Below are 20,423 nucleotides of genomic sequence, written 5' to 3' on the forward strand. Positions count from 1 at the left end.
CTGGTAGGAGTCAACGTTGCAGCCTGAACTGTTCATGTAATTCTTCATTCATATCTTCAGTGCAATACCAGAAGGACTCACTGCTTTTCATAAAATGCACATGTAATGTGACTGAGGGTTTATCCTCCTACCCTCGCCTGGAGGGGTGGGGATTATCAGTCTTCTGGGAGATGTCTGTTATTTGGGGAGACTTGCCAAAGAAATAAGTTGTTGTATTTCTGAATGCCATCTCAACTGTAGTTCCTTTGAGAAAATATATACTGTGCTTGTTGAAAGTCTTAAGAAGTTTTATTTTCCACTTTAAGTTCCTTCATATAAAATTATGCAAAAATTCAAAATGTGTTCAAGTCATACATATTATTTTTAGTATAATCTTTTTTCCTCATTTTTTGATTTTCCTCCCCCCTTCCTATTCTTGCTACACTAAACCTCCTCACCCCAAGTGTTACTTGTATTACATTCCAGTATATGTGTATATACATATATATATCCTTCCATATGTCTCTCCACATTCATACACATCTAAACACTTAAGTACTAAATATATCTGCATAGACAGAGGGGCATTTTTGGTGTTAGTTTATGAATGTGGAATCATATTACACATAATTTCCTGCTTCTTGCTTGTAATAGTTCTCATTTCCACTTGCAATGCACAAGACAAACCTTTTGCCCAAGGTGTTATGGTACTTATTTTTTGTCGAATCAATGCATGCTTTCTCATTGTAGCTTCGGTTCATTTTCCCCTCACTTCTTCTGAACTTTTTTTTTTAATGTTTGTTGATATTTGGATTTTACGGTTCTGCAAATTGCCTATTTATATCTCTGGTTCATTTGCTATTGGGTCTTTTCCTTGTCAATAATATAAGGAGTTTGGTACATTATACAAGTCCCTTTTGTGAGAGTGAGTAGATAAGCAGGGCTTATATAAGCTGTAATAAGAATGAAGAATGAATCATGAAACTCTTACTTTTTACTCATAATTCCTCATAAATCCTTCTCTTACACCAATTATGACATATGGACAGAATGATGTGGCCATGATCATTTTTCTATTATTAGTAGAGCTTTAATAAAAATTATGCAAAAGTAAAAATTATGTATTTTCCTCCTATATCCTAGTAGATTATCTTGTATACCACCTGGGGGTATATACACACTTAATTTCAAGAGAAATGACTATTTCACAATTAGCATCACTCTGATCTTATTCCTTGCAAGATAATAACACTCTGTAAGATCTAACCTCTTAGTGAAAGATCATCTGGGTCATATGAATAGCACAATTCTACAATAATTTCTCTCTGATCTCTCTGCTGTGTGAAAAAATGTTTTTTTCTGATCCACATATTTCTTCATGATTAGAGTAAAAGGAAATTAGAGAGTGAGCCAGGCGAGGGACTGTTTAAGGTCATCTGCCTCACATTCAACACAGCAAGACAGCAGTAAGTCGAAAAATTGCATAGATGAGTCAGAAAGCAAGATTAGGTAGGTGTAAGGTTTAACCTATAAACTTGTTGGAAATGGGCCACAAATTTGGGGCTGAGCTTTCTTGTAGCCAAATGGAAACAGAAATGCAGTTGCCTGTAAACTTCACAGTGACCACAAGTTAAATACCAATCATTTGCTTAGGCAATAGCTCAAGTAGCCCTATGATTTGACCAGAGATTAATTTTTTTTCCATAAGGCTTTTCATGTCACAGGGGATTTATGGTTGTTCCTTACTTTTTCTTACCTAACTAACATGAGGGGGATGACCTGGGCCATTTCCTTGGTTCCTTCTAGCTTTTTTTGTGTCCTGATATTTTGCTTTATTATTATAAAGCTTTTGTTTTGTAAGTTCCCAAATATTATCTGAGAAGACATGTACTGTGGGCATATTCTTCTGATCCTATTACTTAGTTTTGTAGAATCTGGCAGAGTATAAAGTACAAAGTGAGAAGACCTTGCCTTAAAGATTAATGGAGGTCTTTGTAAAGATTCTTTGTGTTTTAAATCCAGGCTCTGGAATCAGTAAAGTGTTTTTCATATCAAAATACTACTTCTTTAATCATCATCATCTTTGGATATAATCACCTCTCTCGTGATATAATGAGCCATTTTACTCACAGTTGATGTAGGAATTTGCTGACTTGACAGCGTTAGGTGGAATAGCTCCAATAGTGGTTTATTTTTATTAATAAGTTTTACTTTTAAAGCCATTTTAGGTTTACAGAAAATTAAGGAGATAGTACAAAGTTCCCATATACTTCCTCTCTCTCTCACTCAGTTTCCCCCATTACTCAAATTAGTGTAGCAAATTTATTACAGTTGATGAGCCACTATTGATTATTAACCAAAGTCCATAGCTTACATTAAGGTTTACTCTTTGTATTGGGTATTGTCTTTCTATGGGTTTTGTCAAATGCATAATGTCATCCATCTATCATTACAGTATCAAACAGGATAGCTTCATAGCCCTGACTTTAAGGAGAGTAGCTCCAATAGTATCTGATCACCTTTTAATATTGTGTGTAATATTATCTCATTCATGCTCAAAGACACAAATTATATGATGCACAAGACACAAGTACTCACCAAATATGGCCAAATATTTTAATTTAGCATATGGCCAGTATTTCTTTCCTAGTTTAGGATATGTACTTTTGTGGGACTTCACTGTCATTTTCCACAGACATTTATAAAACTTGGGAATTCATCTGGATGCTCAATTCTATTATCAATTTATTATTCCAAAGGAACACATGGTAGCTTAGCACAACATTCTGATGTTACAACAAGATGTCAAATTAAACATTCAAGACATGGCACTTAACCAGTCTTTTCCTAGGGAGCGTTGCACTATTTCTAAATATTTAATGAATTCAATGGAGTGAGTTAGTCCTTCAAGTTTTAAAGAGTTGTGGATTTACACTCTGTAGAAAGAACTTCTGCCCCAGAAACACAGAAGCATGGAATTCTTACATTATTTCACCATTGGTCCCTTAAATTTATTGCCTATATATGAAAAGGATCCAATGCCCAGATACCCAGACACCAGATATGCTTTTTATTTCATGCTGTCATGCTATTTCCTGAGCTGCCAGGCAGGTTGAGTGTCTGTGACCATCAGTTACATAAATGATCACTGTTAGTCAGTGAACATACATCCTTAGTGAACAAACCCATAATAAGAGCTTCCCTGGTGGCTCAGCTGGTAGAGAATCCACCTGCGGTGCTGGAGACCTGGGTTTGATCCCTGGGTTGGGAAGATCCCCTGGAGAAGGGAAAGGCTACCCACTCCAGTATTCTGGCCTGGAGAATTCCATGGAGTGTATAGTCCATGGGGTCGCGAAAGAGTCGGATGCAACTGAGCAACTTTCACAGAGAGAGAAATTTATATTTATTACATAAACACAGATTTGTTGATTTCCTACTATGTGCTAGGTATTGGCTAGGTGTAAGAACAAAGAGACTGGTGATGAGACAGATAATAAGCAATTATAAGACAAGGTAAAGGTACATGGACATAGCATTTTAGAAGTTGAGGGTAGAGAACTCATTCATTTTATAGCTAAGTTGAGGCTAAATTTGGGTCAATATCAAATGAATAATAGAGCCAAGAATAGAATTGTTAGTTAAGCACTTCCCACACCAGGCCACTCCCTCCTTTGTTTCTGCTTAGGTAGTATTGCATTGTTCTGATAAATTTAAGACACCTTTACTATTTTAATGTGTGCCAATTCTATTCCTTGGGATGATTAGGGGAGAAGGAAGATGCCTACAGAATTCTAGTGAAGTTTAATTTGTCTTAGATGAAACTGAAGCTAAAATTGTTAGCTGAAAGACATACATAACGAGCTATGAAAACCCAAGAGTGTTGTTGCTTATTCCCCCAAGTTTGTTACAGACTGGAATTTCATCACTGGAGTTAAAAGCATTGGGGACATGTTGAATTACTTTTCTGATTGTATCTTTACAATTTTTCAACAGCCAAGTTTATTTTAGACATTAATCTTTGAGGCTGTCTCAGGAAAATACAAAAATAAAATGTTTCTCAAATAACAAGATCTTGTAACAAGTTCTGAGGGTCACCTTTGTTCAAATCTGGCTCAGAAAATACAGATGGACCCCTGAGCAATTGAACTGTGTCAGGTAAAATTGACCAGATAATATATGTATATCCTTCCTTCTATCTCTTGATCTGAGTGATTCACACCAATGCAAATTCTGCCCTACCTCTATTATTCAGTTTAAGAAGAGAAAGGATAAAAGATATATTAGCGCATGGTACTGGATCAGTCACTGTCCTGATTTTATCTCCACCGTTTCAATTCTTTTAAATTAGATTCTTCATTTTTCTTAAGGTTTCATGTTTCTTCATTTTTATCATGCAGCATCAATAATTTCTCTACATTTGCAGCTAAGTCAGGCTGCAGAATATATCAACTGTAGTTTTTAATGGTACACATGAAATTGTTCTATAATATCCCAAAGGCAGAAGACTGGTTCTATTAAATTACAAATAAATGTACAATAGAATATTCAGGGATCCTAGAATTAGAATAAATGGTACATTATCTAACATATGGAACAAAATGTTTTGTCAATGGCTAAAACTTGTTTTTATTGTCTAAATATCATGAAAGAGCTTTAAGTTGTATTTAAAGTGAGCTAATAGAGTGGAACACGCATTTGTAAGGACATGTGTGTGTATTAGTTGCTCGGTCGTGTCCGACTCTTTGCAACCCCGTGGACTCTAGTCCACCAGGCTTTTCTGTTCACGGGATTTTTCAGGGAAGAATACTGGAGTGGGCTGCCATTCCTTTCTCCAGAGGATCTTCCCGACCCAGGGATAGAACCCGGGTCTCCTGCATTGCAGGAGGCTGCTTTACCATCTGAGCCACCAGGGAAGCCCATATTATATTATATACATAAGGACATATTATATTATAATTGCTTCCCAGGTGGCAACTAATGGTAAAGAACCTGTCTGCCAATGCAGAGACATAAGAGATGCAGATTCGATCCCTGAGTCAGAAAGATTCCCTGGAGGAGGGCCTGGTAACCCTCGCCAGTATCCTTACCTGGAGAATCCCATGGACAGAGGAGCCTGGCAGGCTACAGTTCATAGGGTCGCAAAGAATCAGACACAATTGAAACCACTTAGCATATTATATTATATACTAGCCATGTTCTGGGATTTCCAGGTGGCTGAGTGGCTGAGTGGTATTATTGAGTGTTATTGCAGGAAACACCAGAGACCTGGGTTCTATCCCTGGGTCAGGAAGATCCCCTTGAAGAGGAAATGGCAATCCACTCCAGTATTCTTGCCTGGAAAAATCCCATGGACAGAGGACCCTGGTGGGCCACAGTCCATGGGGTCCAAAGAGTCAGATACAACTGAGCGACTGGGCACACAAGCGCCCAGCCATGTTATAGGAAGCTTCTCCTCTTTGCAAGTGTCCTACTTCTGAGGATTTGCCTTGACGATGGTCCATCTGAACCAGTGAAATAATGAGTTGCAAAGACCTCAAAGTGACGCCTCTTTGTCCTTTGCAGTTTACAGCGGTGCTCTCATATATCATTTTGATCCTGTTTATGGCCACACAAGGAATATGACTCGCAGCACCTTATGTATTGCACATATGGTCCTTCATCCCCAGGCTGCTAAACAGGAAGAAAACTAACACTATTAAACACCTACTATAAGACTCATTGCCAAGAGCTCCTCTTCAGACTCTTTTTACATCTTTTTGTTACCAGGAAATATAAATGTTCTGAACATGAAGCATTTCCCATTTTAATCAATACCAACCCATCAGATTGAGAAGTCATGAGAAACATAACAGGAAGAAAATGAAATAAACCTCCAGATATGTTGCAAAAGAAGTAAACTAACCTGAATCGCTGAGATAGTTTCAACTTTTCTCAGCAGAGTCTGGAAATACCATTGCCTACAGCCCTCCTTCTCTCATGGTTATATTCATACAGCACAACAGTCTATTTGCATACTTGAGCAGATAAGTGAACTATAATCCTTGTAGCAAACACTGTCACTTGGGAGGGCTTACCCAGATGCTCGCCCTGGGGTCACCAACTAACAGTTCCTTCCTAGGAGGCTTCCTATCTCCCTGCCTCAGGTGGTCTATTGGTCCTGAGAACAGGTGGAACCAGTGCATGGGGTAGACTGGAAAGGCTGGGGAGTTAATGTCCCCAGGAGTGAGCCTCAACCAAGGAGGGTTGGGCGGTGGCGGATGTATTCAGTTGGGTCTTCGGAGAAGCAGATACTAAGAAGATTTAAAAGGCATGTGGAGGAAATATTATGAAAGCAAACAGGGAGGAGGCATGGAAGGCTAGGAGAGCTGTGAGACAAGGATGCAAGTTTGACCCTGAAGGAGGCTGAGGACAAGAAAGTTGGGCGGAGGGATCTTGCATAGTGAGAAGCTGCAGGAAGCCCTCAAGCCAGTTACCAAGAAAGTAGTCCCACGTGCCTCGGCAATATGTCTGCCTTATCCCCCCCACAACCAGTCGCTGGTGGGCAGCCCCGAGCAGTGTGGCCTCAGGACAAATGAGGGCGGGGATTTCAGAGCACTGGCCACTGGACCGTCAGCCAGTGAGCTCCCTGGACAGCTGGTTTGCCAGGCATGTTCACCAGGCTGCAACAGTGGATAAAAATCCAGCTATTGTCCAGGGTCCCCAAAGTATTACCAATACAACTACCACGTGATCTAGGAATCCCACTTCTAGCAATCCAGGGGGCACTTCTGAGGTGATTTCCACACAGTTCCTCAATGGGTGCCAGTAGGGATGAGCCCCAGTTGCCCACTGCAATTCCCCACTTTCATTGGCTCTCTTTCCTGGCCTCACTTCACTCTCTCACCATGCTTCCTGGGTTCCTTCCCGAATAAACCACTTGCACCCAGATCATTGTCCCAAGGTTGGCTTTTGGAGAAACCCCCAGTAAGACAATGCTTTTCATTCATTCTTCAAAAAAAAAAAAAAAAAAAAAAGTACCATTGATATGTAAAAGGTGTCCCTGTTTAATGTACAGCTCCTAGTTTGGCTAAGTATACAACCATGAAACCATTTTTACCATCCAGGTTATAGACATATCTATTAATTCTCAAGGTTTCCTCCTGTCCCTACCTGAATATAATGATCACGTCCTTTTACATGGCAAGAACATAATGTAAAGATCTATCCTCTTAACAAATATTAAGTATACACTGTATGTTGTTGGACTTCCCTGCTGGCTCAGAGAGTGAAGAATCTGCTTGCAATTCGGGAGACCTGGGTTTGATCCTTGGATTGGGAAGATCCCGTGGAGGAGGAATTGGCAACCCACTCCAGTATTCTTGCCTGGAGAATTCTATGGACAGAGGAGCATGGAGGGCTACAGTCCATGGAGTCACAAAGGGTCAGACACAACCGAGCGACTAACACTATTACTATGACTATAGAGTTGTTAGTTCTAGGTATCATGTTATGCAGCAGATATCCAGACTTATTTATTTAACACAACTGAACCTTTGTACCCTTTGATCATCGCCATTTCCCCATTCCTCTGCCTTTGGCAGTCTCCATTCTATTCCTTGCTTCTATGAGTGTGACTATTTTTTTTATTTTTTATTTTACTTTTTGGCCACCCCACATGGCTTGTGTGACTCCATTTCCCTGACCAGAAATCATATGCTTGCCCTTGGCCATGAAAGTGCAGAGTCCTAACCACTTGGACCCCCAGGGAATTCCCAATGATGTTTAGATTCCACACATAAATGAGATTATTTAGTATGTATCCTTTTGTGACTGGTGTATTCCACTTAGCATGGTGTCCACCAGTTCCATCCATGATATTGCAGATAGTAGGTTTTCCCTCTTTATAAAGGCTGAATAATATTCCATTGTACATATATACTATGATTTTTTTACTGATTTCTCAACAGACACTTGGATAATTTCCATATCATGACTGTTATGAATAATACTACAATGAACATGGCAGTGGAAATTTTTTTTTGAGATCCATGTTTTATTTCCTTTGGATTCATACCCACATTTTTTCATTTAAAATGAGGGACTCTCCACCCACCAGAGAATTATGATAACCATGCTAGAGGAAGCATGAGCGTAAGCCAGGCTGCAGACATCCAGCTAATCTGGTGAATAAAGTTCAAAGGAGGCCATATTGATGACCATTCTTGATATATCTCCATATATACACATATACTACATTTTCGGTATCCATTCATTTGTAGATGGGACATTTAGGTTGGTTCTTCTTGTTGTTTTGCTGCTCAGTCATGTTGCCAGGCTCCTCTGTCCATGGAATTTTGCAGGCAGAAATACTGGGGTGGGTTGCTATTTCCTGTTCCGGAGGATCTTCCCAGCCCGGAGGATCAAACCTTTATCTCCTGCACCGGCAGGGGGATTCTTTGCTGTTGAGCCACAGGGGAAGCCTTAGGTTGTTTCTATTTTTGGCTATTTTGAATAGCACTGCAATAAACGTGTGATGCAGGTATAACTTATAGGTTCTGATTTTAGTTCCTTAGGATAAATACCCAGAATTGGGATTGTTAGATCATATGCTTGTTTTATTTTTAATATTTTTAGGAAACTTCACACTGTCATAGCTGTGCCAATTTACATCTCCACCAGCAGAGTCACAGGATTCCCTTTTCTCCACATCCTCACCAACACTTATCTTTCGTTTTTTAGGAAGAGCCAGCCTGACAGATGTGAGGTGATACCTATTGTGGTTTTCATTTTTGTTTCCCTGATGATGAGTGATACTGAACACCTTTTCATATGTCAGTTGGCCATCTATATGTTGGAGAAATGTCTATTCAGGTCCTTTGTCCATTCTTTAACTGGGTTGGTTTTTTTGCTATTGAGTTGTATGAATCCCTTATGTATTCTGAATATTAACCCCTTATCAGATATATGATTTGCAGTTACTTTCTCCCATCCCCTAAGGCAATACTTTTCAATGACCTTTAGTTACTGAGAACATTTACTCTGTTTATCTTGAAGCGGGTCCTTTTGCTGTGGCTCATTTGGGGAGCCATTTTTATGCTCAAAATGGGATTATTGAACCATTAAGAGGGTTGATCATTACCTACTGGTGGGCCCCAAAGGCATCACTGACTCCTATCCTTCACCTGAATCCTACCACCTCCGTGATTTCAATTCCTGATCTCTACCTAAAGAGGCTTGATTGGGACTGAAAATGTTTCTTTGAAATCTTTTCTTAAAATTGTTTTTTCTAATCTAAAGTCTTGAGAATGTGGTTTGTTGTTGTTCAGTCGCTAAGTCTTATCTGACTCTTGGCAACCCCATGGACTGCAGCACTAGCTCAGAGGAGCCTGGCGTGCTGCAGTCCACGGGATCATAAAGAGTCTGTTAGGGTCAAAACATTAAACTAAAATATGCAGGAAATGTTTTATCTTTAAGAGCTTCATATGGCTTAAGTGTGTTTTGCTTGATGATTGAAAATGGATCAGAGTGGCAAAAATAGAAACATCTGACTACCATCACCAGGCCCATCCCCTAAGCCCAGGAGATAACCTACATTCCTACTCTGGCAGAATAGAATGGATTTGAGTTCAAGTCCTGCTTTATTGAACCCTATATTAGAAAAGTCATCAGTCAAATGGTCAGGACAGAGTCTAGTCCCTGACTTCTTGCTTTAGGTCTCACGATAGGTTTGCCCTAAAGTTGCTATGACAACAGAGATGAGTGTCCTGCATGTGAACTGACCTATCGGGGAGGTCACAGGGAGGCCACCCCAGCACATCTCAGCTCCCTGTTCTGTTACATCAAGTGAGTGAAACAGAACCAGCCTGTGTTTTGTGCACTCCATTCTTGCACACTGCCCTCCTGACCTCTTCCCACGACTGCTATTCATGCTACAACTGAGTATCATTCCTAAAGAATGTCCCATCCCCTTTCTGAGACTCGCATTAGGGCACAGTCATGGTGGCCCTCTCGGGAAGGGCCCAATCCTAATTTTCCTTTATTTATGTATTTTTAAATTTTAGCCCCAAATTGCAGTGCAGGAGGGAAACAGTTATGGTAGTGCCAACGTTTTATTATACTAATAAATAAATGACAATATCCATTACCATTATTTTCATAGGCATAAATATATTTCAACACCCAAAATTAGGAAGAATATTATTTTAAAGTAAAGGAAAATTGTTTCCAAGGAAAGGTATTTTGTAAATTTATACTATCATTGTAATTCAATAAAGCAGGACTCTAATTCAAATCCACTCAGGATTCAAACTCTGCCTCTGAACTCCAGAGGCTGCAGTTTTAATCCCAATGTTTTACTGCAGTGGTTCCCAGAGCATCATCTAGGAGCCAGTATCACTGGGGAACTTGTTGAAAACGCAGATTCTTGGGCCCTATCCCAGCTACTGAATCAGAAATGGGAGGCAGGAGTCCAGCAATCTGTGTTTTAACAAACTTGCCAGGAGATTCTGGTGTGTGCTAAAACTCGAGAACCTGTGCTATATGCCATTCCAAGACACGCAGCACTAATATACTATTATTTATTTTCCATTTATTTTATACTTCTTTGAAAAAAATACTGTATATTCCCTAAGGACAAGACAGAATTGGGTTCTTCAACTTTTATTCTCCACAGCATAGGTCACATTGTGGACCTCCATAAAACATTTACTTAATTGAAAAAGGAAATGCTCCTCTTTGTCTTGGATGACTTAAATTCAATTGTCTAGAAAGATGAGATGCTGAATAAGAGAACTTTTTGAAATTCTTCACATCTCTGGCACCCTAATATCATTCCAGTCTTTCATTGTGTGGATTTGTGATAATCAGGAGTTACATGAATATAAAACTAATATAGCATTTTGCTTGCATGTGTGATAATCATTAAAACACAGCATGAATCACAGCAACATATGGCATTTAAAAATAAGCTTTTCAATTACGCCAGGAGATGTAGAGCTCACTTTGTTATCACAGACTGCGTAATATTGGTAAGTAAAGATTTGAAGGAAGTGACTTTCTTTAAAATGCATTAGGAAGATTCCTTTTTCCTGCACACAGCGTTAGCACTGTATCTATCTCACTGGTGCAGAGCAGGAAGACAATTCTCTCAACTACTTTTATTATTTTAATTAATTGTTTTATTTTAATTGGAGGATAATTACAATATTGTGATGGTTTTTGCCATACATCGACAAGAATCAGCCAGGGGTACACATGTGTCCCCCCATTCTGAAACCCCCCCACACATCCCTCCCCATCCCATCCCTCTGAGCACCCGGAGCACCAGCTTTGGGTGCCCTGCTTCATACATCGAACTTGCACTGGGTCATCTGTTTTACTCAACTACTTTTAAAGCCCTCTAGAAGTACACAGTATCACTGCTATGAGTGATATTACAGAACAGAAACCTTGCAAACCCACAACTAAATTACATTTTATGTTATCGACTCTAGATATTACATGTGATTGAGCACACATAATATGCTTTGGGAAATATCAAGACTTATAATTATAAAAAGAATATGAAGTGTCATGGATATTCTGCAGTTTCTTATCAAGTCTTTAATTGAAGACTTCCTTCATTTCACTCTCTCAAGAATGGCATTATATGCCCATCACTGAAAGGGAGAGATAAACAAATTTGATGCTCATTTTAAATCTTTTTGCCAGTAACAACATCCTTCCCCAATCAGCCTAAGTTCTTACACAGAATTTGTTAGATTACTAAGATTTAATAATATCTATTTACAGAGAACCCAAAGGGTACTTTACTATTAATAATGCACTCCCAAATGTCCTTATTATTATTTGCTAAATGTAATTGGCAGCATACACTCAAAATGTTCTTCCCAGTATGATTTCTCTAATAATTCTTTTTTTTTTTTTTTGCATAGGCTATGTCTGCATGGAGCATTGTGCTAAGAAGATTATTTTTATTGAAATTTCTGGTCATTTCAGAAATTAAATAAAATGAACATTTTTGTCAGATAAATTTGCTTTATTTTCACATCTTCAACTTATAGATTCAAATTACAGAATTAACTTGGTTAATCCTGAGGTATAGGATCCATTCATTTGGTTTAAATAAAAGGGAAGATTTTTGTTATAAGGTCTCTGAGTTGCTTCCCAAGGAAGCAGGCAGGCTCAGGAGTGGAAAACTGGAATGAAGAATTGAGGCAGCCTCCTCTGTCCTCACACACGTGGGCTCTTGTCTTTGCTTATACTAATTAATGGCTTCCTCATCCTCCCTTGTCTTCACCGAGTGGCTGACTGAGATTCCCCTAAGGCATCTCACTAAACATGTGGCCTCCAAGGCAGCCACCAATCCACATGGCATGTATGTGTCAATTAGAAATAGACTTCCTTCTTCAATAACTGTAATTCCATCAGTCAGAGAGTTATCATAATACAATGATTTTGTAGTAATAAGACTCTTTACCACTGAAAAAAATTGTCAAATGAACATACAACATTTGCAATGTGAATGGTGCCCCCCTTCCTTTAGACGTGATGCCCAAGTAGAAGGCATAACCAGCTCCACCATGCAGTGCCCTGGCTCTAGATCTGGTTTATATCTCTTCAGTTCAGACCTACATTTGGAAAGGAAGATTAACCAGGAGAGAGCCGTGTGACAGACTCACTCTTCTGTATGCAAATAGGAAGGGATGGGTTCAGGCACATCATGACTGCCAAATGGGGTGATCAGCCATCCATCACAGTTTGCCTGGGACTGAGAGGTTTTCAGGGCAGGGGCAAAAGATAAAACTGAGAAAGTTATGGACAAACCCAGATAAACCGGTCACTCTGCAGTGATGGCTAACTCTTCACAACAGGTACAGTCCTCACCAACGAGTATAAGGGAGAAGACTTCCAAAGAGGATACAGTGAACATCATAGGCATTACTGTTTGCCATTGAATTACTGAAGCGACTTTGTTATTTTGAAACTGTGGAGGCTCAACTCTGCAATACATTTATTCCATTCGGCTCTATCGTAAAATGATCCAATCTTTATCTGGATATACTGGGTTATACATAACTCTGCTATTTCTTTACTGTTCAAATTCTATTCCAACAAAGGAATTATTATTCTATATTAAATTTGTTTTTTTTTTTTTTGGTCTTGACAATTTGCATAAGTTAATGTTATTATTGCTTTTTCTTAGGAAGTTTCTGAAGTGTTCTATTAAAAAAAATTATTTCAAAGACAAAATATGTATTTGTTAACTGGATTGTGTCCAGTTGTTATAGTTCTCAGTGAAGATAATTACATATGATATTTAGATAAATAATAAAACATTTAGTTTCTCAAATTAATGTTTCTATCCAGTCTGATATTTAACACATAGAAGAAAAAGAAGTGAAGCAGAATTGGGTTTCTTCTCTGTTGAAGGGCAAGGAAGGGCAAGAGTTATCCTTGGAGCCCTACTTTTCAACAAAAAAAACAACTTAATTTAGGCTTATAATTTATATCTTTTACCTAAAATCAAACCAAAGAGAAGCAACAATAAAACCCCTTACTTTCAATTAAAATTGCCATCAAATTGTGTTTCAATCTATAACCTACTTCAAGTCCTATCAGAAGAGGACTTATCAGAAATCTTAAACACCTACTGAGGAGTGTAATTGACCTGATATTAAATTTTAGAAAAGGAAAATACATTTGATAATTAAAACAAGAGTCTTAAACGTACTTCAGTTCCTGCTGAGGGACCAGGCAAGTCGTTGAGGGGGGAGGAAAGCAGAGACTGAGAAAGGAGACAGGAGAAAGTATTTGGAACAAAGTGAGAAGGTCACACTCCATGGTAAAGAGGAAGAGATGGTGAGAGGCAGATAAGGATAGGAATAGAAAAGAGAATAAAGATACCCCCAGGAGATTCTGAAAAGAGCTAGTTTTCAAATTACTAGAAGCTCAGTAAAATGGCCTGTGAAACAAGACAGTTGGAGTCAAAGCCCACTCTCATCCTGTATGAGCTCTGTGACCACATTTCTTCTCATTTCAGCTGCAATTATTCCATCCATAAAATAAATGGAAATGCTTATTCCATGGAGCTGTTGTGAGGATTGCATCTACTATGTTTGAAGGTCTTGGAACATAATCGTTGCTCAATATATGGGTTCCTTTATTCCTGTCGTGTCTTATTCTTTACTTTGAGAGTATTACCATTATCTTTGAAATGTTAGTTGTTAGATTACATGCTGCTTTTAAATTTTAATATAGTTCAAGTAACTATTTATAGAAGCTACCATAGAAGATGCCATGCTAGGTACTAGAGATAGGAAGATAAAATACTATCCCAACTTGAAGGTCTCAGCTTCCCAGGTGGCACTAGTGGTAAAGAACATGCCTGCCAACACAGGAGACAAAAGAGATGTGGGTTTGATCCCTGGCTTGGGAAGATCCCCTGGAGGAGGGCATGGCAATCCACTCCAGTATTCTTGCCAGGAGATTCCCATGGACAGAGGAGCCTGGTGGGCTACAGTCCATAGGGTCACAAAGATTGGACATGACTGAAGTGACTTAGCATGCTTGCAAGATCTCAAAGTCCTAGTACAATGGTAGAACTGAAAAGATAGAGGTATGTTTTAGGCAGGTGTGGTTAACAAGGCTATAGTGGCTGTGAGAGGGCTTCTTCAAGTTCTAAGATGAGCCTTCAGTTCAGTTCAGTTCAGTTCAGCTGCTCAGTAGTGTCCGACTCTTTGTGACCTCCTGGACTGCAGCACGCCAGGCCTCCCTGTCCATCACCAACTCCCAGAGCCTACTCAAGCTCATGTCCATTGAGTCGGTGATGCCATCCAGCCATCTTATCCTCTGTCATCCCCTTCTCCTCCTGCCTTCAATCTTTCCCAGCATCAGGGTCTTTTCAAATGAGTCAGTTCTTCCAATCAGGTAGCCAAAGTATTGGAGTTTCAGCTTCAGCATCAGTCCTTCCAATGAATATTCAGGACTGATTTCCTTTAGGATGGGCTTGTTGGATCTCCTTGCAGTCCAAGGGACTCTCAAGAGTCTTTTCAACACCACAGTTCAAAAGCATCAATTCTTCGGTGCTCAGTTTTCTTTACAGTCCAACTCTCACACCCATACATAACTACTGGAAAAACCATAGCTTTGACTAGACAGACCTTTGTTGACAAAGTAATGTCTCTGCTTTTTAATATGCTATCTAGGTTGTTCATAACTTTTCTTCCAAATTTGAACGGGCACACAAATTACTGATGTAGCTTGTTACTATGTAAATTTTGAGTCAGTGGGTCTCAAATAAGTCCTGAGATTCTGCATTTCTAACAAACTCCAAGATGATGTCAAGGCTGCTGGTCAGCAGATCACACACTGAGCAACAAGTGCAGAAGTGGTTCCCAACCCTGCTGGCACATTAGAATCATCTGGGGAGTGTTTACAAAAATGATTGATGCTCAGTTCCCACTTCTGAAATAAACTGATTGCATTGGTCTAGGGAGAGACCCATGCAAGCTTCGGTTTTAAAGGCTCTCCAGGTGATTCTAATGTCTATCCAGTGTTGACACCTTGGTCTTAAATAATGAGCTAGACCAAGAGTCTTTGACAAGAAGGCAACTTTGCAGAAAGAAAGAAAATTATGTGGAAGAAGTGTGAATGTGTGGATCCAAATAGTGCATTTAGGAGATTACTCATCATTCAATTTGAAGTTATGGTTGGAACAAAGGATAGGGGTGGAGATGACAGATGAGACTGGATGGGTAGGCCAGGGCCAAATCATGGAGGCCCACACTCAGGACTTCCCCTTTCTTCAATGGACAATGAGGATTTGGTAAATTGCTTTAACTAATGCAGTGACCACCTATCAAATGTTTCTTTGACAGGTGGTTTGCTTCATCTCTGTTAGGTACAGAAATTCTCAATCCTAGTTACATATGTCTTTTACCTTTTAAAAACCTTTTTATCATGGTAAAATGTATATAATAGGGAGTTTATAACTGAAATTAGTTGTAATTTTAATTATTATTGTAACTATTTTAAGTGTACAATTTAGTGTGCAATAAAAGACATTCACAGTATCAGTAACCATTACTGCTATATATTTCTGAAACTTTTCTATCACCTTAAAGAGAAGCTCTCTAACTGCTAAACCTTCCTCTTCCTCCCCAGCCCCTGGTAACTTCTATTTTGTGTCTCTATGAATTTGCTTACTCTAGATGCTTCATGTAAGAAAAATCATACAGAATTTGTTCGTTTGTGTCTGGATTATTTCACTTAGCATAAGGTTTTCAAGGTTCATTCATGTTATAACATATAACAGAATGGCATTCCTTTTTACAGTTGAATAGTGTTTCACTGTGTATATACACACATCTTAATTATTTATCCATTTGTCTGTTGATAGACACTTGAGTTACTCCTTATATTTGAATATTGTGAATAATGCTACTAAGAGCATGCAATTCTAGTTATTTATTAGAATAACATGTTAGGTATCACCTCAGGCCAGACAAATTAGATATTCTGGAAATTATGTGCAATCATGGTTGTGGCTTTAAACCTCCCACAAGTGATTCTATTGCACAGCCAGGGATGTGAACCACTGATTTATATACAGCTAATTGAATCCAAGTCCCTGGAGCAATTCCTTTAAGGGCTATTTCTCAAGACAATGTGTAGGATTTAGTGTATAGGTGATCACCTGGAGAGCTTGTTGAAAAGGCCTAGTCCCAGTTCCCAGACTGGGGAGAGTCTGATTCATGAAGTTTTGCACAGAACTTAGGAATCTTGTTTATAAACAAGATGCCTTTTAGGGGATTCTAATATAGGTGCGTGTAACTCCACCTTAAAGAATGCTGACTTCAAGATTGCTTTTAGCTTGACATAGAGAAACTGTATGTCCTTGTGACATTCTGATGACTATGCCATTCTGCTTTTTAACTACTTGAAGCCACTTGTCATAGGAGAAACTAAAGGAAAGCATAGAGATGGCTCAGAAAAATTCTTTGCTGTTACAGAGGAAAAAAAAAATCCAGGACCAATGAAACATTAGCTCTTATGGTGCTTATTATAAAAGTAATCCGCACTATGCACTATCCGCAGAGCTAATTTAGGGATTCTGGTTCATTTGTGAGTTCTGTCCCTTGTTATGTGAATTAGTCCTGATGTTTGAAGGATTTTATAATACATGTAGATTGCATCTACCAGTCAGTTAAAAAAAATAGATGTTAAAAATAAACATCAGTGCCTTATATTTTTCTGACCCCTATTTTGTATTGTGTCACAAATGCACATAGTATAATGACATTTATCCAGTTGTACCTGGATTCATTTAACTGGCATTTATTTTATAATACTTTAGATCATAATATTTAAATATACAATATGAAAAAGGTTATACTATATAAAAAGTTAATACTTATACATTTTTTAAGAACAAAAACACTTCTTTTTTACATGCTTTGTTGTCTCAAGTCCCACTTTCAGGGGTTTTGATCAATTATCCCACACCTAGATGCCTACATAATAGAGTGCCAATGCATTTTGCACATCCTTGTGTTCACTACAATAAAAAAGCTTTCAAATTCTTTCAACCTTCTTCTCTGGTTATTGCAGAGCAAGGTTATCAGTATTTGAGGTGTCAGACATGAGGAAAATTCTCTGTCTTTACAAGCATGGTCAGAAATGTACTTCACTTAAGTGTAAAATTATGAAGGATGTAATTTTGCACTCAAACTTCGATTACAATAATTCTTTCAATTAACATGCCCTGTTTCTTGTTTGCTTGGGCCCTTAAATCTGACAGTCTTTCTTTCTGTAAGAGAACTAATAGAATTTTGCCAAAATACAGCTTGGAGAGAAATGAGGAGTTGGCAGTTTTACTACTCTTTTCTTATTTTTATTATCCTCTAAGTCGACCCCTTGTGTTTTGACAACTTTCAAAAAAATGCTCTCACAATTTTGCTGTGTCCTAAGAATGACAAGTTCATGGTGAATTTTGAGTGTTTTGTCAAAGCTGAGTCACACAAGCACATGGTTTCTTTCTGAGGACCTCCTGGAGTGGACACAGAAAAGTACTTATATGACAACTGTGTGAGTGTAAGTGATATAACCTTCTTCCTTTGGTTCCTGAAATAAGGATACCCAATATTCTGGGACTAAAACCCACAGAGGATCTGGTCCTCTTGAAGGGTCTTCTGGGAAAATCTTATCAAGATGATGATGGAATGCAAAACATCTCTTAAGAGGGAGAGATGATAAGTGAATTATGGATATCTAACCTAAAGAGAAAAGAGATTCAGTAGGGGACCTATTCATTGTCTTCCAAGGCCAGGAAGAATGCCAGATCTTGCCGTCCACATGACGCTGTTCATGCAATGAAGGCATGATTCTCTGAATCAAGAAAGCATCCTTAGTACTTGGAGTTGATTTCTATTATTTACCAATGAGCCTGGTCTCTGGGACTAAGGGGCAAAGTTACTCTTGAGCCCTTTTCCTGGAGTCCAGCCAGTAGCTTTCACCAGCTCCAACATCATTGTCCTGGCATTTGGTTTCAGACAATAGCATCCTATAAAACTATTCGAGTTTGAAATAAGAGGGAAGATTTTTACTTTTTTTTTCTTTCCAATGGGAGCTTGTTGTTGAAGCCATAAATACTGAAAAATTATTAAATTTTAAACTAATAAGACCATAGAAAACATATCTTCCCAGTGGGGGTTTCCAGCCAAAGTTTCTGTAAAGTCTCCAGCAGACTCAGTGACCTTTTGCAGGACTTCCTGAAACCCATGGGGTGTTTGATGGATATTCATATCGCCACGCTTGTCAAACTAATGTCACTCAGTAAATACAACGGGTGATACAACAAAATTAATTATTTAAATATTATTAATAGAACAAAAAGCACTGTGCATTTTTGTGAATGCCACATCTTTGTTGGAATAGGCAATTCCTTGAGTAACTGATATTAACAGGGAAGCACTTAGACTGCATGTCATTCTTTATGTTTGTCTGACCTCAAAGTCAAAGTTATGTGCAGCTGAGACTCTTGTTGGTCTTCAGTTGTCAGCCTGAAGGGTGTGTATGCTCACCAATCAACTAACCTTCCTGCAGCTCCCTTAGAACTTTCTCATGCAGGCTCCACAAGTTTCATTTTGTTAATAGTCTCCTGGAAGACATGACTCTGACTTGCTGTGGTCATCCTGTCACTCAGTCATAAGCATGAAAAGAGATAACATCTCCATGGAGTCACCTCTACCCAAAGTCAGGCTTTTAGGGTTGCTGGTCTGAAAAGCAGATCTTGTTTCCTCAGCCAAAGTCATACTAATCAAACACATAACAAATCAACGTCTACACCAGAGGATTAATTTCCATGAAAGCTCAAACCACCCCATTGGACTGGATAATCATTTCCCAAGATCAGCATATCCTGTTCCACTGAGCAAATGTATATGGGAAAGGGCTTGATCATCAGAGGGTCGCATTGGTGACTATATCATCCAAGCACAATGATATGTGTGATGAATAGCATCAAAGAGCTATTGAGTGCTTACTATGTATTAGGTGCATCCTAAATTGGGCTCTAGTCATCACGGACTTCTATAGTCCTTATGTGCTGCACAGAATTTGAAATGCATTCATATTTCACTGTCCATGGGGTAAGTAATATTATTATCACCATCTCCATTTTACAGGTGAGTAAACAAGCCCAGAGGGTTTGAGTCATCAAACTGGTGAGAAAGAACTGGGATTTGAACACGGGCGTACCTTCTATTTTTGCCCTCTACACCCCTCTGCTCCTTGTGGTGTTTCTAATACACTTTCACATTTTGCCCAATGAGCCCCTCTTCCCAGATGACTGATGTGAACTCTGAACATTGGCCCTCACACTCATTTTCTGGATTTCTAAGGGGCAAATTCCATACAGATGATATACATTTTCTTAGGCTATGTTAACCCCATGATTAGCCAATGCCAAAACCTGATCTTGCTGCTTTTAGCCTGTGCCTTCCCTGTCCATATGACTTTTGCATGAATCTGATCTTATTAATCATGTGCCAGCTTTATTAGTCTGTCTCTCAGGGTGCCAGGGATGCCCCTCTAACAGGAGGGCCCGCATTATATTTCCTAGGGGTATATTCAAAAGTGGGTCTTCCCTGGTGGCTCAGGAGTTAAGAATTTGCCTGCAATGCAGCAGACACGAGTTTGATTCCTGGGCTGGGAAGATCCTCTGGAGAAGGAAATAGCAACCCAATCCAGCATTCTTGCCTGGGAAATCCCATGAACAGAGGAGCCTGGCAGGCAACAGTCCAAGGTGTTGCAAAAGAGTTGGACACAACTTAGCAACTAAACAACAATAACATATTCAAAAGTACCAGGAGAGGGAATTCCCTGGTGGTTCAGTAGTTAGGACTTGACACTTCCCTGCTGGGGCCCTGGATTTGATCCCTACATCTGAGAACTAAGATCCTGCA

Source organism: Cervus canadensis, chromosome 24, assembly GCF_019320065.1.
Source record: "Cervus canadensis isolate Bull #8, Minnesota chromosome 24, ASM1932006v1, whole genome shotgun sequence".
Lineage (NCBI taxonomy): Eukaryota > Metazoa > Chordata > Mammalia > Artiodactyla > Cervidae > Cervus > Cervus canadensis.